The following is a 10,264-nucleotide window of genomic DNA, read 5'->3' as shown; positions in this document are numbered from 1 at the left end:
CCGTGTGTGTGTGGGGGGAGGGGGACAGCCAGGGCGTTGGCTGCACTTGGGGGTGAATCCCAGGGAGAGCGCGTAGCCGCGGGCTGGAAGTTTTACAAGGGGCTTCGCCCCTAACTGACGTTGCTCGGTAGCACATCCAGCTGCGACTGTATTCGTTCCCCCGGCGCCATGGTTACCCATCACAAAACAAACGGGTGTTGAGAAATGCAGAAAGTTAAGAAGGAGCCTTTGAAACGAGTAAATCCTGCAGCATTTTCTATTTTCAGTCGAGTCCGTGTGGAATTAGGAAAACGGTGCCAAGAGAGCGAAGCAACAGACGGCCCGGGGCACACGAGAGCCGGTGGCCTGGAGGGGCGAGCGCAGAGGCGCAAGACTCACGGGGTGAAGCCCCGCAGTCGTCTCGGCCCCCGAGGCCCCGCCCCGGAAGCCCCGCCCCGGAAGCCCCGCCCCAGAGGCCCCGCCCGCCGAGGAGCCTGCCAGGAGGGCCCGTGACCCCACTCGGGGCAGCGAGGCAGCCCCCCCACCCCCCGTCTCAGCGGGCTTGCCCCGCTCCCCGACCCGGAGGGCACGCGTTGTCCGCCCCAGAGCCGCGCACGCAGCCAGCGGCGAGCAGCACAACGGTGTGGCCGCTGAGTGACAGCCGGGGAGCGGTGGGTGTCCCCGTGGGCCGGCCTCCAGGGAGCCTGGTTCCTGGACCTCGAGGGCCGCAGGAGGAGGGCTTGCCGCTCCGCTGGGGAGGCTTCTCGAGGGGAGTGGACGCAGGCACATGCCCCCCACCCCCCACCCCTGGTTCTCACAGGCCTGCTTCCTTCCTGGGCGCGACGGGGGAAGCACAGGAGCAAGGGGTGGGGGCGGGGGGAGAAACAGAGCGGCGTGGGCGGAGCGCGGCTGCTCAGACGAGAACAGGAGAGCAGCGTTCTGCAAGCCGGGGAACAGGTCGGCGTCGGTCCCGAGAATCGGACGCAGACCTCCAGAGATCAGCGGCCACAAAGCTCCCTTCCCCCAGGCCCTGGACCTGGGCCTCCCAGTCGGCTGAACGCAGTAAACGCTAGGGATGCAGGCGGCCCCGCCCCACACGGGAGGCGGGTCGAGGAGGGCAGGCCAGGACCTCGTGTCTAGGGGCCCTTTTCTCCCCAGTCTCCAGCTGGGGCCACTCTCCGGGGGTAACCGTCTTCATCGGTAATGGGGAGGTGGTGGGTGGGCGAGGTGTCGAGGGGACGTGGGATTTGCCACAGCACGAGGGAGAACCGGGTGAAGAATGCACGCACCCAGGGGTGCGCTGGGCAGGGAGGGCAGCTCCGCCGAGTCCAAAGAACACGGGCCGGTCGCTCCTCCCGCTGCGGGGACCTCCAGGGCCTGCAGTGGCCACGGGATGTGCGTGCGTGCCTCCCCCCAACTCCACCCGGTTCCGGGAGGGCCCGGGGCTCCTGGTCCAGCAGCGTCCGACTCGCGCCATCACAGCCGCCTTCCCCCTGGACCCGGACCCTCCGCGGCCCCTGCGGGCTGGTGTCCGTGCCGTGCAGCCGGGCCCAGCCCTGTGCCCGGGCCTGCCGGGCCTGCCTCACCGTGTGAGACCCTGACATCATTTTATTTCTGTGCTTAATTTTTTAAAGATTTCATTTATTTATTTTTAGAGAGGGGATGGGAGGGAGAAAGAAAAGGAGAGAAACATCAGTGTGGGGTTGCCTCTTGTGCACCCCCCACCAGGGACCCAGATAGCAGTCCAGGCATGTGCCCCAGACCAGGTGCCGAATCGGCGACCTTTCGGTTTCCAGGCCAATGCTCGATCCACAGAGCCACATCAGCCAGAGCTATTTCTGTACTTAATTTTTATTTAAATTTTAGATACAAAGATATAGTTGCATTAATTTAATCCTACTCAGGTGTGCCTGCTTTTCAACTTGACCTGTGGCCCCGACCACGCCCCGCCCAGCCCCACCCGGACTTGGAGTGGCGTGCTGTGGTCTCGGTGTCCTGTGCAGACCAGGCCCCGGTGGCAGGAAGCAGGTGGAACGCCGCGGCTGCCACGGCCCTCCCCACTCAGCTGCGTGTCCCGGCACTCGGGGTGGATCTCAGTCCGTTCCTGGTGTGTGTGTGTGGGAGCGCTTGGGCTCCGGAGGGATGCACGTCATAGGCTTACTTTCGGAGCTCGTCAGCTTCAAGTAGGTGGCCACTTTTTTTTCAGCACTGAGTGGGCTCCTCTCAGAACACCCAGGCAGTGTTCGGTGGTCATGGCAACGGCAGAGAGCCCCGCACCCGTGGGCTCTGTTGCATGAGAAAGGCTCATTAGGAGTAGAGCTGTGGTGAGTGGCCCTGCATCCTCACTGTCCCTGAGCTGACCTGCCCAGCAGGAGCCACATCCCCCCCACCCTCGATGGCGGACCAGCTGGAGCTCACGGCGGCTCTCCAGCAGCAACTCTGTCCTCGCCTCCACCAGGCGAGGTTCAGAGCCAAGTGCCCTGAACACCTGAGTTTCTGAAACAGGCAGGGACACAGCAGACCCTGCCCAACCCAGCCAATGGGCGGGCCCTGCACACAGGGGGGAGCAGGTGGTGCCAAGTGGCGTGACCAGCTGGGGGGGGCGGTGGTGAGGATCTTGAGCAGGCTCTCCCTCCTCCTGAGGAGCCAGGTCACAAGGCCCCACTCCTCTGCTTGACACCCCCAGTCTGTGCATCACTCCTGTGTGCCATTTGTGTGCTTGTCATTGCTTTTTTTTTTAACACAGTTTTAAGACTGATTGGCTACCGTATAGAATCAGGCACTATGACGCATTTCATAGCCCCGTTTCTTAAAAATAAACGTGTGCAACTATGTGGAGTTGCTCTGGGTTCTAAAAGGCAGGTGGAAACACCCAAGTGTGAGCAGGGCGCTGCGCCACCGCCCCCCCCCCCCCAACCCCCTTCACTCTGTCGCTGGGAAAATTCTTGCCCTTCAGCCATTTCAGTGGCTCTAATTCCTGGGCAAGACTAGCCAGCCAGGCACCTTTCCAGGGCTTCTTGATTAATGGGCCTATTCTGTCACTGTTTTACAGTTTTTGAAATCAGGTATCCACCGTCTGACTAAATGAAAAGCAACCTGCCAGCTCCCAGGACCACGAACGGTGCTTTGCAGGAACCGTGTGAACAGGTGCAGACTTACCTGGGGATAAAGGTGCCTGTCCGCGTCCTGGAGGTGTTTGCAGCTGTAGCACCACATATGGTCACATTTCAGTCAACGCTGCCCTTCACCACGTGCCATTCGAAACACCGTGGCTGCTGCCGTGGCCCAGCAGCAAAGGGAGAAGCTACAAAGGGCAGAAGGGGCTGCTGCCCAGGCCGTCTGGGAAGAGGTGGCGGAAAACACCCGTCACTCAGCACCTGGAGTGAAGTTCCCGGAGCCTGGCGGGCTGCACGGGACCTGACCCATTTAGGTGCAATTAGTGTGAATTATCAGCAGGGCATCGAGCAGCACGAACAATTTCCAACTGAAGTTACGGACCTACTGCTGAATTCTAAAACTGTTGAAGATGAACAATACCAGCCTACCTAAAAGTCTGACAAAGTAGGAAAAGCAGGTAAAAACTCATCCATCTTCAGGTACTCACAGTGAAGTCCTAAGGGGACTGAGGATTTCAAGATTATGATCACGATGTACAGTGAGTTCTTCCATAGATGTTTTATGAGCCACGGCACGTGTTACAGTCCTGTGTGGAGGCGTAGGAGGCGGGAACGAGAGAGCTCACTGAAGAGGCCAAGGCCGATGGTGGTGAAGAGCAGGAGACCAGAATCTCCTTTGAGTTCCACGTTGAAGCTGAGTTGGGAGTGAGTGGGTGAAATGCATTTTGGGCCATGGATGAGGATGCAGCTCCCAGAACGCCTCCCCGTGGAGGTGACGGAGCCTCTGGGGACCCATCCCGGAGCTCCGAGGTGCCCTGGGGCCCGGTCAGGAAGCAGGGGGTGGGGGGCCCCGTTTCCCGTGGCCTCACTCCCTTGGACCCGTCACCCCAAGCAGTTCACAGGCACAGGTGTCAGGTGAAACACACTCGGTGCCTTGCTGGGGACAAGATGCTGCTCCCTGCCACCCCTGTCCCTGGAAAGCACGTCCATGGTCTGTCCGCCGCCCCCCGGCCCGTCCGCTCGTGCGGAAGGTGGCCGACAGCTCCCACGTGGCGGGACGGGGTGAGTCTGTGTCCGGGTGTCCCCCCCGGGTCAGCGTTTTCCACACAAAGGCTTTCCTGATGCGGTGATCGGTTACAGGATCCCTCTATTCCTGCGTGACACGCTGAGTAGACTGTAGAACCAAAAAGTCAGCCTCGAGAAAATGCACATCAATTCAATCAAATGCCTTACACGCAGAGTCAGCCGGCTCGCCAGAGAAAATCTTAGCATGCTCATCTGGCACGTCAGCATTCCTCCAAAGCAGAGAACTTAGACACGAAACACCGCACTGTGCCCAGAGCCCCATGGAGGTTCTGGTGATGGACTGGGTCCCTCGGAGCATGTGCCACGGGCCCGAACTTAGCAGACCTGGCAGATTTCCGTGAGTCACGCTCCAGGTGTTCCTCCCTCGCATGCTGACAGGCGCGGCCGAGCCCAAGGCCGGTGAGCAGGAGACCAAGAATGCGCAGCCTGCCGGTGGGGGGGGGGGGGGGGCGGTGAAGACTCGCTCGTTCCTGCCCATGACACACACGCTGCTGAAAAAAGGCGGCAGCGGGGTGCAAACGGCCCCACTAAACAAACAGTGATGCAAGGCCCACATACCTGTCACAGGTATTCCTGGAAAAGGGGCAGGCCTGCCTCTGTTTGAACCATCCAAACAAGGGACTCCTGGTAACTGCGGTGTCAGCGAGAGAGATCCGGCTGTGCAGCTGTGTGGTTCTGACCGGTGGCCCGTGGACAGCAGCTGCACTTGGAGAGCGGGGCAGCCACCCCAGGCCTCCCCACGGGAAAGGGAGGAGGGGAGGAGCCCAGCTTCACACCGATCCAGAATCTCGAGTATCTTAGTGACGTCATCGCGACTGGGTTCTCACGTCACTCAGTGAAACATTCAACTTGGAGCTGCATTTGTGCTTTTTCTCACGAGCTGCACACTTATGACTTGCTCTTCCGCCAGTGGCTCTATTACACTATTCGTGAGGTTGGGCGACTGTGTTAGGACCCCCCACCTAACCCGGTCCCAGCGATGGTAATCAGAGCCTGCAGCGTTCGTGCCCCTGTAAACTGTGGACACGTCACTTTGTCTGACTGCACAGCTGGTACAGCACCAGCAAAGGGGTCCAGTGCTCCCTCCTCTTCCCTCCAGAGAAAAACCTGGGCTGCAAACGGGGCCGGGCCTGCAGCTCCACCATCCCTAGGCTGGTGCCCGGACCTCAGAAGGACGCGCCACCTGGCCCAGACCTCAGCCGGGTGCTCCGTGTCTGAGAGGAGCAGAAAGGCCGGTGGGGGCCATTCTGCCTGAACACGTGTTAGAATTTGGGGCCTCCCCACCCTCCCCCCAATCCCAAATAACCTCGCCCTGCACATGCCCTGAGTGTCTGCCAGTCTCCTGCTCCCTGCGTCTGATGCGGGGCCATCAGGGGCATGACCCTCCTGCCCTCAGGGTCTGAGGGACTTCGGAGTTAAACCCAGGAAGGGGCCGCAGAAGGGCACTCCCTGTCTCCTGTGCCCCCAGAAGCCAGTGCATGGAGAAACAGGCTGAGACGCCCGTCGGGGACTTTTTAAAACCCCAAATTCCTCGTTGTCCAGATGGCTGCAAGTTTCCCATCCTCCTCTCCCCCCCCCCCCACCCCATGCCATGCACACAGAGGAGTGCTACACACACAGGGTGTCTGCCTGATCCCTCAAGGCCACTCCCACTCACAGGCACGTGGGCTCCCACAGTCCCCACCCAGCGCGGCCCCTGTCTGCTGGACACCTCCGTCCTGCTGAGATGGTTCTGAGAATGCTGTGATTTGCACATAAACCTGGCATGAAACTTTAAACACAGCGTCCGACTTACACACTGGGGCCAACTCGGGCTGACGTGAGCCAGTCCCTCCCGTCTGGGCTGCGTGCCCGCCCGCGCTGGCCAGGGCCGAGCGGGGCCCCAGCTGTGGCTGCACCGGCGAGGGCTTGGCCTGTGTCCCCGCCGGACAGCAGGACGGGCAGCTGCCTTGCGAGAGGTGGGACGAGAACAGAGGCACGAAGGCACAGGCATCCCTCGCAGGAGGGTGGGCGTTCCAGCTGTGCCGCGTTCCCTGGCCCACGACTGGTGACAAGTGTCGGGAGGGTTTCCGGAGGACACACTCCCTGGACTCTGCTTCTGTAACCGTGGGTCCCGAACATCCGAGCTGGGACCCAGAAGGCAAAGCGCCACGTTCCAAGTGCTTAGAAAACCCAGGTCCCATCCAGACAGAAACACATCATTCATGGACGCACACCTCCTAGGGCCTGACGTGCTCCTTCTCGGGGAAAGATCCTGGACTCAGTCATCCGGTCGGGCTTTAAACTGTTGTGGCTGGAAATGAAATCATCATGCTCTTCTGGATCATTTTCTTTAACACATGTTTCTGCACACTTAGGACCTTGGGTTGCTGGAGCCTACGTCGCCTGCTGGGACCGTTGACACCCACCCCAGAAACGTCACCGCCACAATCCCTGTGAAGTCATAGAAAACGCCCTCAGGGTAGACAGTCCTCCCTCCTTCCCTCCGATGGCCACCCAGTGCTGGGTGTGGCAGACCCCCTAGGTCGGGGCTCTCAGCCCCAGCCTGCGGCACCCCTTCTGCTGGGCCCCTGCATCGTGGGACACACGGCTGGTGACCCCCACCTCCTCTGCCCTGGGGGCGCTGGCAGCCCCTTCCTTCCAGCTGCAACGCTCCCAGCGGTCTCCAGGCACCTCCACGGTGAGTGTGGGCTCAGGGCGGCAGGGGAGCACAGCGGGTGGAGGACAGACAGACAGATGCTGCGGGGTCAGGACGAGTGGGGGTGTAGGGGGCCGTGTGTGGGCTGCAGGGGCTCGATGGGGCTGGCTGGGCTGGTGGGAGCCCGGGGGAGGGGGAAAGGCGAGCGGGACGGAGCCGGAGGCTGCAGACCTGAGTCCTCCTCACAGCCATGCCCTAGTCACGCCTGTAAACAGCCTCACAGAAAAGATTGTTTTAAATATTGACCATGGAGCATCCGCAGCATTTTAACAGGTAAATTAAACCACATTGATGGGTCAAGTTCACTCCATGAGGCCCAAACGCATGGAGCGTCAAATTGCTTTCTTCCTTCATGTGGACACGCTTTGTGTCCCTAGAGAACCGCGTGGACGGTGCCCACACCCTCGCTTCCTCAGAGATCGGTTTTTCCCTCCACACATTTTCCTCAGCAGGTACAGGGCACCCGTGCGGACTGCCGGCTGAGCCTGGTCGCCCACCGCACGCTGGCTGGGCCCCGGGCCCTGCCTGGGAGATGCGGTTCTCCCGCCGGCATCCTCCCCGGGCCGAGCCCTGGATTCGGGGCTGAGACACTCGACCTGCGGTGACCCACTACACTCGGGGCAGAACCTCTCTCAGCCTCAGCGCTGACACTTCCCGGCCAGAGGGGACTTAAATGTCAACAGAATGGGGCTCCAACCTCCTCGCTACCTTCTCCCGGGCGAGGTGGCCCTGTGGCGGAACTGTGGAAGCCAGGGACGCCTTTCAATGCACAGTGACAGAGTCTCTGGGTGCCGCCTGCTCCCGCCACACCAGCTCCACCCTCGCTAGGAGCGCAGTCTCCTCCTCGGCTGCAGGACACGGGAGAGCGTTAGACCGGCCCCTCGGACAATGTTTACATCTACTCTGAGCTGAGCACTTGAACGCGAATACAACCGACGGACAGCAAGCCGGCCGAGACCTACGCGGCGGAGGCCATGAGTGAGGAAGGACACAGGACACTCTGAACTGCGGCAGCCAGGCCAGAGAAGACAGGGAAACCACTAACTAGCTCGGTGGGAGCAGTGGGCCACAGAGAACCTTGGGGAAAGAGCCAGGGCATCCTGGAGGCCAACACACTCTGGGGGCTGACTCCAGAGGTGACAGGTAGCCTGCCGGGTGAAGCAGCGGGGGGGGGGGGGGGGGGGGGGGAACTGTTTTGGTGGAGAGAAAGCTCAGGCAAGGAGACAGCAATGAGTGTGTCCAGCCACGTGTGCAGGGTGCATCCCAGAGTGGGGGGGGCTGGGGGGTGAGGATGAGGCAGGGGCCCCTCCAAGGGAGGGGGGCTTCACTCCAAACCCACCAGGGCGGAGCACCAAGGGGGGGCGGAGGGCAGCAGAGAAGCAGGTGAGGAGACGAAACCACGTCCACCAGGAAGGCAGGGGACGCCCGAAGGAGGATGTGAGCATGCTCTCCTCCACCGTGAGGGTCACCAGACACGGGGCCGCCGGGGCGGGGCACCCCCCTGCAGCAGGGCGACCAGCAGCTAGGGCCCGGGTGGCTGCAGCCCCGGCTGGCGCCCTGGTGCCTCAGGTTCGTGGAGTGTGAGACTGAGCGGCTTCCCTGACTACCCTGAGCCTCAGTGTCCCCGAAGGTAAAGTGGGAAATGCTGGGACAGCACCTGTCCTAGTCGGCTTACTGGGGATCACATGTGTGTGTGCCTGCGAAGTGCCTAGGACGGTCCCCGGTTCCTCCCCCGCGGGAGCTGCTGAGCGCCAGCTGCTGTCGCTGCTCAAACAGCGCGGCAGTGGGCGGAGGCCGGTGGGACCTCCTGTGTCCTGCAGGGTCCAGGGAAAGGGCGTGGGAAGAGTTTTCAGTGCCTCCTTGGGGCCAAGCCAGTGGTCCTGAGGGCCCCATTGTCCTCGGGAACTGATTTGTAACAGAAATCCCCCGACAGCCCGGCCTGTCACCTGCAGTCACAGGGTGCAGACACCCTGTGGAGCGGCAGCAGCCCACCCAGGTGTGGTGTGCTCGTGGGAGGGCCCACGATGCCAGCGGCCCCTGAGCCCCCACAGGGGACCTGCGTCCCGCCCGTGACGCACGCCTGCAGGCAGAGCGGCTGGGAGCAGGCGGCTCCGTCCTCTGGAAACACGACGTGTCTCCCTCTGAAGCAGCGATGCCCACCTTTCTCATCTCCTGGCACACGTACACCAACGTCTAAAACTCTGCGGCGCACCAAAAGATATCTGCTTGGCGGATCTGACAAGGAATGGGTGTAATTGTGCTCCATCCACTCTGACAGCTAGTGTTGTGTTGGCTGTTGCCGTTTTTCCTTGGCCAGTCTAGAGAGGTCCGTGCCCCGACTCCCTAGTCAGGGGCGCTGTGTGTTCTGCGGCTTCTTGTGGCACGCTGGCAAGACCCTGTGCTCTACACGACTGAAACGCAACCACCATTGACTGGTGGATTTGGAGTTAGCCCGGTTTAGCTCCGTGTCATGAGGAGATCGTTTTTGGCAGCTGTAGACAGAGTGTAAAATACTGGGATATACGAAACGAATTTCAATTCTTTTGAATGAGTCTGCAAACTGTCCTGCACCTTCCAAACAAGCTCCTAGCTGAGCCCAGACACGCTGCCAGGCCTGTGGAAGGACCCTGTTCCTCGAACTGTTTCTGCACTGAAGGGTGGACGGCACCAGTGCTTGCTCTCGTGGGCGTCAGAGCCTCCGAGTAAGCAGAGGTGGGGAAGAAGGCAGCCACACTGCAGCGTTTCTGACCCGTGGCTCAGGGGAACGATGCTTTCTGTCTAGTGGGCCCTTTTAGACGCGGGAGAAACCGGGGAATCCAAGCCTCCAGCAGCACGGTGCCCCGGCCGCTGCTGCAGCCGGAGGGACACCCTGAATAACAAGGTTTTGGTGAAGGGCTGACCGTCTGCTTTGGCACCAGAAGGAACGGAAGGTGAAGATGCATTGGCCATCGACTGGACTCCCTCAAGTGCTCAGCCCCGGGAAGCTTTCTGCTCCGAGAGCCGGGGTCCCCGCGTTGACCGTGAAATGTGCTCTCTGAGTCCTTTACAGCGTCAGGGTGCGCGAGGGCCCTGACTTGCATGTGGTGGGAAGTGGCATCGGGCAGGACACCCTCCTCTGACAGCACCTTTCTGATGGGGAGGCGTTCACAGTGCAGAAACGTGTGTGCACACGCGTGTGTCCGTCGTCTGCTTTGAACGCCGTGTCAGGCAGCCCACAGGCCGCCCCAGCACTTCACGCAGCTCCAGCTGCTCCCAGCACTTGGATCAGAATGCTCGTTCCGCCCCAGCTGGTGCAGCTCAGTGGACTGAGTGTGGGCCTGCAAACTAAAGGGTCACCAGTTCGATTCCCAGTCAGGGCACATGCCTGGGTTGCGGGCCAAGTCCC

Source organism: Phyllostomus discolor, chromosome 3 (genome assembly GCF_004126475.2).
Source record: "Phyllostomus discolor isolate MPI-MPIP mPhyDis1 chromosome 3, mPhyDis1.pri.v3, whole genome shotgun sequence".
Taxonomy (NCBI): domain Eukaryota; kingdom Metazoa; phylum Chordata; class Mammalia; order Chiroptera; family Phyllostomidae; genus Phyllostomus; species Phyllostomus discolor.
Note: the sequence above shows the minus strand (reverse complement) of the source record.